Consider the following 13,131-nt stretch of genomic DNA (forward strand, 5'->3'; position numbering starts at 1 on the left):
GGGTCCGGCCGGGACGCCCTGATAGCCCGGCTGCAGCGAGGTGGTGTCTGGGCCTCCCCCTGGGGCGAGCTGGAGACCGGGACGCCTGGAGGGGAGCTGATCCTACCCCCGGAGCGACATAACTACTCCATTGCCGGCTGGGCCCTAGTCACGAGGCACCGGACCGGTGTGGCTGATTCGGACGGGGTGGCACCCACTAGACCCTGCTGCTGTTCTTGGGCCCTTGCTGTGAGCTGGCAGGAGAGAGAAGGAGATAGCGCCTCAGGGTGAGCGGCGCTGCGGTGGGCCCCAACGCCCCTATTAGCTGAGCGCCCCCCCCCCCCCCCCCCCCCCCCCCTTAGCAGGGCCAAGGCGGCCTTCGCCGGCTACCCCAGGTAGTGGATGCTGGGGGCGACCTGCAGGGGGGCAACAGACGAACCTCGGACGGCTGGTGATCGCCTGCGGACGCGACCCTACCGCCGTCTGGACACCGGGCGCTTAACATGGGGCGCAAAGGCTTGAAGAACGCGGAGGGCAAGGAGGGGCCAGGCGTGGGCCCTGCTCCAGATGTGAACCCCGGGGGCTCTGCGCCGCTGACGCTGGCTTCCACCCTTTCAGAGAGTCAGCAAGGTGATAAGCTGGACCTTATACTTAAAGAGATCAGGGACTCCAGAGCTGTGATGGAGACGCAGATGGGTACCCTCACCACTAATCTCTCCTTGCTTAAGGCGGACCATGAGAAATTAGCGGACAAAGTTGAGGATCATGGTCTGTCGCTGGCTGAAATTGCCCCGGCGGTGGCGGAGCACACGGACTCCATCCAGCTGATTCAGCATCTGAAAGAGACACGTTAGTGATAGATTCCTTACCTTAGAATATCCCCAGGCGTCAGACTGGATCCGGAAATTTTTGCGTAGCAATACCCCTGCGCGCTGTTAGGCGTCGTCTGCGGCTCCGCGTCCGTCGTCGGCGTCGTGAGCGCCGGGATGACGTCATCGGAGTATATAGACGGCGCCCATGCGCGCTGACGTCAGTTCTTCTTTTTTCCGCGCCAGCTAGCGCAGATCCGGAAGAAGCTCTACCCCCAGTCACTTTTTGACTGAAAACTTTTTGATCTTTTTGATCCTCTATTTGGTCACTTACTCGACTATCGGTGCCAGGGATGCCCGGGTTCAAGCCTTGCTCGAAGTGCGGCCGACTCATGTCGGTCACGGACCCCCATCGCCGGTGCCTGAAGTGCTTAGGCCTCGACCACGACGATCGAACCTGTGACGACTGCCGGGCCCTGACGTCGAAGGCTAGGCGGGAGCGGTCCCGCAAGCGTCTCGAGCTGAGGCAGTCGGCCCCGCGCCGCTCCAGGTCCCGGTCCCGGTCCCACGGGAGGTCGAGGGACAGGTCGCGAGGTCGGAGTCATCGACGCTCCGGGAGTGGTCACCGATCGTCTGGATCCAAGTCCTCAGGTAAGAGGCATGAGAGGTCGGAGCGACACCATCGGTCCTCCGACCCGCCCCGACGCTCGCTCGATGCGGCCGGGGGTTCGGGCGACACCGCCCACGCGGCTCCGCGGGAGTCGCAAGCGTCGCCGCCTGCCCCACACCTTCGGGTCCCTGGGCACGGCGCGTCGCAGGAGGAGGTCGAGAGGTACCTCATGGCCATGAGGGCCCTCCCTCCTCAGTCGGTTCCCGTGGCGCCTTCGGGCCGATCGGCTCCGTCTGCAGGTCCTTCCGGGTCGGGCGCTTCGGCCCCGACGACGTCGGGTTCTTCGGGCCCGGCGCCGCTGGCGACTTCGGTCCCGGCGCCGCGCGACCTCGCTGGATCCGGCTCCGGATCCGGGACCTCGCCGGTCGACCTTACGACCTCACCGGCGCCGTCCCTTCAGGTGTCGTCCCCGGTTACCGTAGTGGTTGCCGACCCCAATGCTTCCTACGGTCCGCCTCAGGCGTCGGAGGGGCGCCGCTGGGCGCCGATTCCGTCGGCCGTCGGAGAATTCTATCTCCACGAGGAGGCCCTGGCTGTTCATCCTGGTCTCCAGGAGCTGGGTGACGAGGAGCAATGGGAGGGGTCCGAGGACCCTCTGGCACGTGATTGCCAGTCACATCAGGACTGGACATATGAGCTTGGGGAGGCCAGTGGTATTGACACTTCGCCAGACACTGGATTTACATCGCCCCCGACTGTGGCTTCGGAGGCGGGTTCTGCTTATGGTGTAGTGTTGACGAAGGCAGCTAAGGCCCTAAACCTTGAGCTTCCCGTCGCGGCCGTGAGGACTAATCTCCTCACTGAGGTGCTCAAACAGCAGTCCGGCTCCGCGGAGCCCCTTCTGCCGTTCAATGAGGCCTTGTGTGACGTTCTGCTGGGCACTTGGTCCAAGCCCGCCACAGGTCCCCCTGTGGATAGGAACGTGGCCAGACGCTACCGCCCGGCACCGGGCGACCCTTGCTTTTTGTCCACCCACCCCACCCCCGAGAGCCTGGTCATCCAGGCCTCCACTTCCCAGACCGCATTCCCGACGGCCCCGCCCGATCGGGAATCCAAGAGATATGAGCAGTTCGGGAAGAAGGTCTTCTCGTCTGTGAGCCTAGGGCTCCGGTCAGTCAACACCAACTGTCTCTTGGGCCGCTACACCCACACTCTGTGGGACACGGTTGCGGAGGTGCTGCCACAATGCTCTGAGGAGGTCAGGGCTAAACTCAGCCAAACCCTTGCGGACGGCCGAGATGCAGCACGCTTTTCCATCCGGTGTGGGCTGGATACCACGGACTCACTGGGCAGGGCGATGGCAACGACGGTGGCGGTTCGACGCCACGCCTGGTTGAGGTCCGCCAATTTCTCGGCCGATGTCCAGGCCACTCTCATGGACATGCCGTTTGATGGCCGTCGCCTCTTCGGCGACAAGGCAGACCATGCGCTGGAACGTTTTAAGGACTCCAGGGCCACGGCCAAGTCCTTGGGCCTTGCGGCCCCACGCCAGCAATCGGGTGCCTTTCGCTCCTTTCGTGGCCACGGAAGGGGCGCCCCACCACGGACCGTCAGCCACGCGCCGCAGAATGTTCAGCACCGCGGTGGCGGCCGTGGGAACCGCCGTGGCGGTGGTCGGGGCCAGCGGCGAGGCCAGTCCACACCTCCCTCAGCAGCCCCCGCCTCAAAACCTTCCTAGTCCGAGTTTTCAGGCCCATGTGACGCCTGTGGGAGGCAGGGTTCGCCATCACCTCTCCCACTGGCATACAGTCACTTCGGACAGGTGGGTGCTGCAAATTGTCCGAAGGGGTTTCTCCCTCCCCTTCGAGTCTTCCCCTCCATCCATGCCACCTCAATGCCACCGTGTGTCGGGGGATCACTTGCGACTTCTGCAAGAGGAAGTTTCGGCCCTCTTGGCCAAGAGGGCCATCGAGCGCGTTCCTGGGCCAGAAGTAGGACGTGGCTGTTACTCCCACTACTTTCTGGTACCCAAGAAGGGCAAAGGGGGCCTACGCCCTATCTTGGATCTGCGGAACGTGAACGGCTTCCTCCGTACGGAGAAGTTCAAGATGCTCACTTTGGCTCAGGTCCTGGCTGCCCTGGACCCAGGAGACTGGATGGTAGCGTTGGACTTGCAGGACGCCTATTTCCACATCCCCGTCCTGCCGGCCCACCGGCGTTACCTGCGGTTCACGGTAGGCCACGAGCACTTTCAGTTTACCGTGCTCCCCTTCGGCCTTACCAGCGCCCCACGGGTGTTCACGAAGGTGATGGCGGTGGTCGCAGCCCATCTGCGCAGGCAAGGGGTGTCAGTCTTCCCCTACCTCGACGACTGGTTGTTGAAGGCGGGCTCGCCCCAGACAGTCGTCAGCCACCTCCAGACTACGGCCGACCTCCTGCACTTGCTGGGGTTCTCCATCAATGTGCCGAAGTCACACCTGTGTCCCTCTCAGAAGCTCCTTTTCATCGGAGCGGTTCTCGACTCGGCGCAGTTTCGGGTTTACCCACCCGAGCAGCGGGTTCGGGATATTCAGGCTCTGATTCCTGTCTTCGGGCCGTTATCCCGGGTCTCGGTCAGGTTGACGCTGCGGCTTCTGGGACTGATGGCCTCCTGCATCCTTCTGGTGCGTCACGCCAGGTGGCGGATGCGGGCTCTGCAGTGGGACCTGAAGTTTCAGTGGGCCCAGCATCAGGGCAACCTGTCCGATCATGTCCTGATCTCGGAGGGCACTGCGAAGCACCTGCAGTGGTGGCTCACGGACCGCGACTGGGTCAGTGGCAGACCCCTCTCTCTACCCCAGCCGGAGCACGTAGTTGTGACGGACGCGTCCCTCCAGGGCTGGGGAGGCCACATGGGAGAGGCGGAGATCAGAGGCCTCTGGTCTCCGGCGGAGTCCCGGCTCCACATCAACCTTCTGGAGCTGCGGGCGATTCGTCTTGCACTGAAGGCATTCCTCCCCTCTGTCAGGGGGAGCGTGGTGCAAGTGTTCACCGACAACACCACCGCCATGTGGTACTGCAACAAACAGGGCGGTGTGGGGTCGTGGACCCTTTGCCAGGAGGCTCTGCGCCTCTGGCAGTGGCTGGAACATCAGGGCGTGACTCTGGTGGTTCAACACCTGGCAGGTTCTCTGAATGCCAGGGCGGACGAACTCAGCCGCCGGTGCATGATGGATCACGAATGGCGTCTGAACTCGGACGTGGCGCAAGGTCTCTTTCGACAGTGGGGAGAGCCTTGGTTAGATCTATTCGCCACAGAAGAGAACGCGCAATGTCAGCAGTTCTGCGCGTTGGAGTTTCCAAGGCGGCACTCGCTCGGAGACGCTTTTCGTCGCGAGTGGAGCTGCGGCCTGTTGTACGCCTTTCCGCCTATACCACTTCTGCCCAGAGTGCTGAAGAAGATCAAGCGCGACCGGGCCCAAGTTATCCTTGTGGCTCCGGACTGGGCTCGAAGATACTGGTATCCCGAGCTACTCAGCATGTCAGTCGATCCCCCGATACGTCTGCCTCTTCGGGAGGACCTTCTGTCGCAGCAGCAGGGGACGGTCCTGCACCCGAACCTGTCCAGTCTCCACCTACAAGCTTGGAGATTGAGCGGCGGCAGTTGAGGCCATTTGACTTGCCTCCCGAAGTCTGTGACATCATTCTGGCAGCCAGGCGTCCCTCCACTAAGTCGGTATACGCCTGCCGGTGGAATAGATTTGTGGCATGGTGCGCAGCAAAGGCTGTGGATCCCCTCTCTGCACCCCTTTCGGAAGTGCTGCTCTTTCTTCTTTCCCTTGCCCAGCAGGGCTCTGCTCTGGGCACTCTTAAAGGGTATCTCTCGGCTCTTTCAGCCTTCTTGAGGCTACCTGATCAGCCTTCTTTGTTCAAGTCCCCTATAGTGAGTAGATTTCTGAAGGGCATCACGCACATGTTCCCTCCTGTTCCCTTCGTGATGCCTCAGTGGGACTTGAACCTTGTTCTCACCTATCTGATGTGTGCTCCCTTTGAGCCACTTCATAACTGTCCTCTTCGCCTCCTTACGCTGAAGACGGCCTTCCTGGTTGCCATCACCTCTGCCAGGAGGGTGAGTGAGCTCCAGGCTCTTTCTTCTTCTCCGCCTTTCCTGTCTGTTCATCCTGATAAGGTGGTGTTGCGTACACGACCTTCCTTTCTGCCCAAGGTTGTCACGGCCTTCCACATCGGGCAGTCCATCACCTTGCCCACCTTCTTTCCGCCTCCGCATCCCTCGAAAGAGGAGGAGAGGCTCCACCGTCTGGATCCAAAACGTGCGCTCTCCTACTACCTGGACCGCACTCGCCAATTCCGGGTGGATGACCAGCTCTTCGTTGGTTACGTGGGCGCGAAGAAGGGAAAGGCTGTACACAAGAGGACCATCTCCAGGTGGATCATCTTGTGCATCCAAGCATGCTACTCCATGGCGAGGAAGGAGCCCCCAGCTGGATTGCGGGCTCACTCCACTCGGGCCACGGCAACGACAACTGCCCTGGGCCGCGGTGTCCCCCTGCAGGACATCTGTCAGGCAGCCACGTGGGCCTCGCTGCACACGTTCGCAAGACACTACTGCCTGGACAGCCAAGTCCGGAGGGATGGCTTCTTTGGCCGTTCCGTCCTCCAGGACTTTCTGGTGTGATATTGGTTCGCAGACCCACCACCGGGGTTGGTATTGCTGGGGTATCTATTCTAAGGTAAGGAATCTATCACTAACGTGTCTCTTTCAGATGCACAAGTTACTACTTGTGTAACGATATATCTGTAAGAGACATTAGTTAGTGATAGATTCCTTACCGCCCTCCCATCCTCCCCGTTCTGCGAACCGATATTTAGGGTTAAGGTCATCCCCTTTCAGGGCCCTAGTTTCAATGGCACCAGTGTTAGTTCTATCATGGCTCTGCGTATCTGGCGCGGAAAAGCTGTGTTATCAGAACTGACGTCAGCGCGCATGGGCGCCGTCTATATACTCCGATGACGTCATCCCGGCGCTCACGACGCCGACGACGGACGCGGAGCCGCAGACGACGCCTAACAGCGCGCAGGGGTATTGCTACGCAAAAATTTCCGGATCCAGTCTGACGCCTGGGGATATTCTAAGGTAAGGAATCTATCACTAACTAATGTCTCTTACAGATATATCGTTACACAAGTAGTAACTTGTGCGTCAAGTCAAGACCCTGATGGAACGCGTGGAGGATGCGGAAGGGCGTAATCGACGCAATAACATCCGCGTTATTGGCCTGCCGGAACGAAGCGAGGGATCCCGCCCGGCGGAGTTCATGGAACAATGGTTCCAAGATAACGTCGCCCCTGAAGGCCTTTCACCGTTCTTTTGTGTCGAGAGAGCCCATAGGATCCCAACAGGACAACCTAAACCGGGCCAACCGCCAAGACCGCTTATTGTCCGGATCCTGAATTACCGGGACAGAGACATGCTGTTAAACCAGGCCAGAATAAAATCGGTCATACCGTGGGAGAATAAAAGAATATCATTATACCCAGACTACACCACTCAAGTGCAAAAACAACGGTCATCATACTATGAGGTGAAACAGAAACTCCAAAAGGCGAAGTTACGGTATGCCTTACTGTTCCCTGCGCGCCTGAAGGTGATCCATGACAAGAAAACTCACTTTTTCGAAAGTCCCACAGATGTGGAAGAGTGGATGGAGGTGATGGACATTGAGGAACGGCTGGACCCGACACAGGATTCTACGGATGCTGGGTCCAAAGATGGCCAGAATCAGGAAGACAACGGGGACGGCACCCGACGCACTCACCCAAGACAGCGTAAACCGACTGCCCATCAGCAAAAGCAGGGACAGATGGAGGCAGTGGCAGCGGTGGGCACCTTCAGGGAGGACCGGGAGGCAATTCATACGGATACCGAAGATAGCACAGTCCACTCGGACTCGGACAATAGTATGGTCCTGTTCCCGACGGTGACACCTAGAACCGCGGACGACCTCATGGACAATGCCCAAGAGTAATACCTCCTGTGGACTAGACCTAAAAAGCTTGAGTACACCACAATATCCTTTTATGTGTAGATTGGGGGGGGGCGGTGGGGGGAGGGGGAGAGAGGTGGACTGTGTTTGCTCTGGCAATATGTGTGGCCCTTCTCTGATGGCGGACACTACGTGCCCCACCCTTGGGTGGGGTGGGAGCCTCGGGTGTGAAGACTGCGAGATATGAACCCTGTATCTCCTATGATCCTGTGGCGCTTGGCAGCTGTTCACTGGCTGCACCAGTATGGGGCCACCCCTGTATTCCCCCCCCCCCTGCCCCCTTCCTCTTTCCCCCCCCTTCCACGAGATGTGGCTACACTTGTCGAATAATTCTGATGGAACTCTCCCAGCGGCGCCGTTGAGCCGACGGCTTGATCGGGCATGGCACTAAGGACACGGCCAGAGCTTGGCCGACCCCCCACTAGCGTATGCAACGTTATCTGTTTTATTATGTTACACAGTTTATTGTTCGGCACAGCGGAGTTCAGAGGCTGCGCCTCCACAGTTGGGGTTTGGGATAGGGTGGGTACTGTCTCCTGGTTGACACGGGCGAGTCACTCACTGGGACATATGGGAACACTCATTGCGACACCTACACGGGGTTATGGCTGACGTACAGGGTAGGTATAGGCTGGTCACCTGGAATGTGAGAGGGCTGGGGGCAGTGCAGAAGAGACACAGGGTGCATGCTTTCCTGCTGCGACAAAAGGCACATATAGTGTTCTTACAGGAGTCACACTTGACACACTCCGAAGCACTCCTGCTGCGGAAGAAATGGAGAGGCACTGTATTCTCTACCACGTACTCTGCATTCTCCAGAGGGGCCACGATATGGGTACGTCATGGTACTCCTTTTGTGGAACTGGAGAGGCGGACTGACGACCAAGGACGCTACGTACTAGTGAGAGGTACCCTAGACGGGGAAGTGGTAGTGCTGGGCAGCATCTACGCCCCGAATTTCGACCAAGATAAGTTTTTAGCTAAGATGGGCCGGGCTCTGGCGGACTGGGCGGACGTCCCCTGGATACTGGGAGGTGACTGGAACATGGTCTTAGATGTGACCCTTGATAGGTCACACCCCCCCCTTCAGGCAGCGGGAACACATAAACTATCTGAATTGTTTGGAACATGGCTTCGGGGCTGGGGATTGGTTGACACCTGGCGCACATTGCACCCGACACATAAAGAATATTCATACTACTCCCCTGTACACAACCTGCACACCAGACTGGACAGATTTGTATGCTCCAGCTCTCTCGCGGCCAGATGCGACGCAGCAGATTATCTGGCTAAAACGTTCTCGGACCACCGGCCGTTGACACTCGACTTACACTGGGGTAGAATACCCTCGCCTGTCCCTACCTGGAGGCTTAACCCTGCGTTGCTTGCGGATGGCCCGTTTCACTCATATATAGCTGAGGCCTTAACTGGCTACTTCGATACAAACTGGGACTCTGCGTCCTCGAACTTAGTGGTGTGGGACGCAATGAAAACCGTAATTCGGGGGGCTGCTATAGGCCGCCTGGTGGGAGCCAGACAGGAGATCCATAGTAAACTGTGCGAGGTAGAGACGCGGTTAAGTGACCTGGAAAATGCGGTGGGGCAGGACCCTGACCGCCGACCGGATCTGCAGCAGTGTAATATCGAACATGCTGAACTACTGGAGACCCTGAGGGTGATGGACTACGGAGCCTATTTGAAACGGCAACAGTCAGAGGCAGATAGGTCCGGTGCTCTGCTCGCCCGGCTGGTCCGGGATGCCCCTGAGAGCCCTACAATAACGTCTATCCGGAACGCGGCAGGTGATCTGATACACACTCAAATGGGTATTAATACTGTGTTTAAGACACACCTGGAGACCCTCTATGCTCCCCCCTCTGTCGAGGACAGGGACGAAATGACGGAATTCCTGGATGACTTGACGCTCCCAGTGCTGGCCCCGGGAGTCCAGGCGGCTCTAGCCGGGCCTATAACACAGCAGGAAATAAAGGTAGCGATCCACTCACTTAACCGGGGTAAAACCCCGGGTATGGATGGCCTACCAGGGGAATTTTATCAATCATATACTGATGTGTTGGCCCCTGTTCTGGAGAAAATATACCTCACTGCGTACGAGGCTGGCCATCTCCCGGCTACCACCATGCAGGCCTTGGTGATTTCGATCCCGAAACCCGGTAGGGACCCTCAGGATGTAGGTAACTACAGGCCCCTCTCTATGCTCTCCACGGAGTATAAGATTCTCAGTAAAGCTATTGCCTTGAGGATCCAACATCACCTCCCTGGCCTGATCCATACCGATCAATGCGGCTTCCTCCCAGAGAGGAGTACCTCCCAAAACTCGAGGCGACTCCACGCCCTCATGACGACTACACCCCACAATCTGCCACACGCGGGCTGCATAGCCCTAGACCTCCGTCAGGCGTTTGACTCTTTGACGTGGAATTTCATGTTCGAAGTCTTACACCGCTTTGGTTTCCCGGAAGCCCTGATCAAATGGATCCGTTTATTATATACGGGTCCGACGGCCAGGGCGCGCACAGGAAGGCACACTTCGGACAGTTATGGAGTCCACAGGGGCACCCGTCAGGGCTGCCCATTGTCGCCACTACTGTTTGTGTTGACGCTGGAGCCCCTGGCTATTGCGCTTCGCAACAGAGCTGCGGAGGATGGCATACCGGTGGGGGGCACCGACCACATGACTTCAATATATGCCGACGACATCCTGGTGTTCCTCCGAAACCTGCGAGGAGACCACTCGTCTCTGGCGGATATCTTCAGGCGATTTGAGGACATATCTGGGCTGGCTATAAATCCAGGGAAATCCCTGGGCTTCTTCTTTCGAGATGGCCAACGACCTCCCCTCATACAGTTCGGGACCTACGACATACAAGTGGCACCGACCACGTTCAAGTATCTCGGAATACAGGTCTACCGGGACCCGGAGGCCCAGATTGACGGTAATATCCGTAAGGCCATTACTGGCATACGAGGTAGCGTGGGCTTCTGGACATCCTTGCCCCTATCGGTAATGGGACGAGTGGCGGTCTCGAAGATGGTCCTCCTTCCCCGCATTCTGTATTATTTTGTGAACCTACCGGTTCTGCTGCCGCGTCAGATATTTACCTCACTGAATACATTATTGATCACCCTTATCTGGGGCTCGGGGAGGAGGCGGATCAGCCTTAAAAAACTGCAACTAAATACTAGGCAGGGCGGACTGGGAGTGCCGGACCTGCGCAGTTACTACTATGCCAGCCAACTCCAATGGCTGACCCGATGGGTGGGGGGCAGGGACTTGCATGAGATCGCTTACACGGAGGACAAACTGGCGCGGGGAGACCTGCACTCCCTCCTCTTGCCCAATGCTAGAATTCCTGGGGACTGCCACCCCCTCCTGCACGTGGCCTTGACCTGCTGGAAGAAAGCGCTGTCGTACTCGAATGGGACCCCCCCATATGCAGACAATATACCACTACTGGGACTCCCGACACCGCAGGGGACCTTAACACGGCGCAGATTGCGACCCTGGGCGGAGACGGGAGTGGACAGGGTGGGAGACCTGTTCGGCGATGACACCTTGCTGGACCATGACTCATTTGTGCAGGCCACGGGAGCACCTTCACGCTTCTACCTACTACACGCCTCGGTGACGCACTATGTCAGACGGGCTTGGGCCCCGCAAAGGACGAAACCGGAACAGCATGAATTAGTACATCTCTTACACTACATGGGAGCGGGGAGAGACCTAGTGAAATGGCTATACACTGGCATCAGGGAACATGTACCTTCACCGATTGCTACACTCAGGGAGTCCTGGACTGCAGACTCAGGGGAAAACATTACAGACGGGGAGTGGAAAATTATTTTAGGCCATCATAGACGGGTGTCTAGGAATGTTAAGTTTCAGTTCATACAGGCCATGGTTCTCCACAGAGCTTACCTTACACCCCAGAGGCTGCATCGGATGTTCCCTGCCACCGCACATTGCTGCCCGAGATGTTACCAGGATAAGGCACATATTCTCCACATGCTGTGGACATGCCCGAAGTTACACTCTTACTGGGGAACGATCAAACATACACTACACTCCATAACAACACTCCGAATCCCTGAGGGAGCGTTACCATGCCTTTTGGGGAATAGAAAGCGGCCCAAGACATGCAAGGCACAGCTGAGGTTTACGGACCTGGCACTGGTGCTGGCGATCAGGGTGCTCACCATGAGATGGAAGTCACCCAGGGCCCCGCAGATAGAAACGTGGCGCAGCGACTTGCTGAAGTGGGGCAAGGCAGAATCCGCGGCGCTCCGAGACGAGGAGAGCAAGGGCCTGCGCAAATATCCTATAGCTCAGGAATGGGACTTAATGATGATAGACCTGGAGGAGATAGACCTGGACTGCTCGGGAGGCCCGGTGGGATGAACTCGCAAAGATGGCGGGAGGGGGACGAGGCCTACAGGGCACCAATGTGACTCACATGGGCTAGACCAGACCTACGGCTTTTACCACTTCAGACATACATAGTGCCACCTTGACCCGGGATGTGGAGTGTACGAGTGAGGACGACCAGGAGACAGGGGGTGGGCGGGCGGTTGGGGAGGAAGGGACAGTTGGGGTATGCTACTTATGACGGACAAAATCCTGGAGGGTACGGAGTACATATGGGAATCATCCTGGGGATGCTCTGATAAGCAATTTGAAACTGAAATGCACTGATCCCACAAGTTTCTGGGTTTGAAAACGGAAAAGACTGATGTATGTTACGACAAGAAAATGTACAGAAATGTAAGGCATCCTGTAACAGTCACGAATAAAGAGTTTAAAAAAAAAAAAAAAAGATAAAGATTGTGTAAAAGATTAGCTATAAATATACATACAAGAGCAATTATCTGTCTCTTTGACATTGACAGTAGAAGCTGGTTGAGAATGTAGTTGGTAATTTGCTCAGGTGCATACAGAGATGTGGTAGCTAATGTCTTTACAATGTATTCAAGCACATACATTATATGCTGGAATTTATTTGGTTGAATCTGTGCGAGGTAGATCTTTACTTGCTCACTTGTGTACCATTCCTAATTTAGGTTGTCTGGTATATCTGAAAGAGACACGTTAGTGATAGATTCCTTACCTTAGAATATCCCCAGGCGTCAGACTGGATCCGGAAACTTTTGGGTAGCAGTACCCTTGCGCGTCGGTAGGCGTCGTCTGCGGCTCCGCGTCCGTCGTCGGCGTCGTGGGCGCCGTGATGATGTCGTCGGAGTACTTAGACGCCGCCTCCGCGTGCTGACGTCAGTTCTTCTTTTTTCCGCGCCAGCCAGTGCAGATCTGGAAAAAGCAGTTCCCTAGTCATTTTTTGACTAACTTTTTGGATCTTTTGATCTATTTCGAAGTCTTCACGACTCTGACTGTGCCGTTAGGGATGCCCGGCTTCAAGCACTGCGACGAGTGCGAACGCCTCATGTCGATTACGGATCTGCACCGCCTGTGCCTGACGTGTTTGGGCGTCGACCATGACGACGAGGCCTGCTCCGACTGTCGGGCCCTCTCGAGGAAGGCCAGGCGGGAGCGGTCCCGCAGGCGACTCGAGATCCGCCAGTCGGCCCCGCGCCGTGTGAGGTCCCGGTCCCGGTCCCACAGGAGGTCGAGGAGCCGTCACAGCTCCGGGAGTCGGCGCCACTCCTCCGGGTCCAA

At 57.5% G+C, this 13,131-nt stretch overlaps 1 protein-coding gene across 7 annotated transcripts in view; it reads left to right on the forward strand.

Annotated features, from left to right (window-relative positions):
- The window catches only part of UBR3 (ubiquitin protein ligase E3 component n-recognin 3), a 2,118,328-nt gene that overhangs the window by 1,503,772 nt on the left and 601,425 nt on the right, over positions 1 to 13,131 (forward strand). The gene's annotated exons all lie outside the window — the stretch shown is intronic.

The sequence above is a fragment of the Lissotriton vulgaris genome, chromosome 2_1 (genome assembly GCF_964263255.1).
Source record: "Lissotriton vulgaris chromosome 2_1, aLisVul1.2, whole genome shotgun sequence".
NCBI lineage: Eukaryota > Metazoa > Chordata > Amphibia > Caudata > Salamandridae > Lissotriton > Lissotriton vulgaris.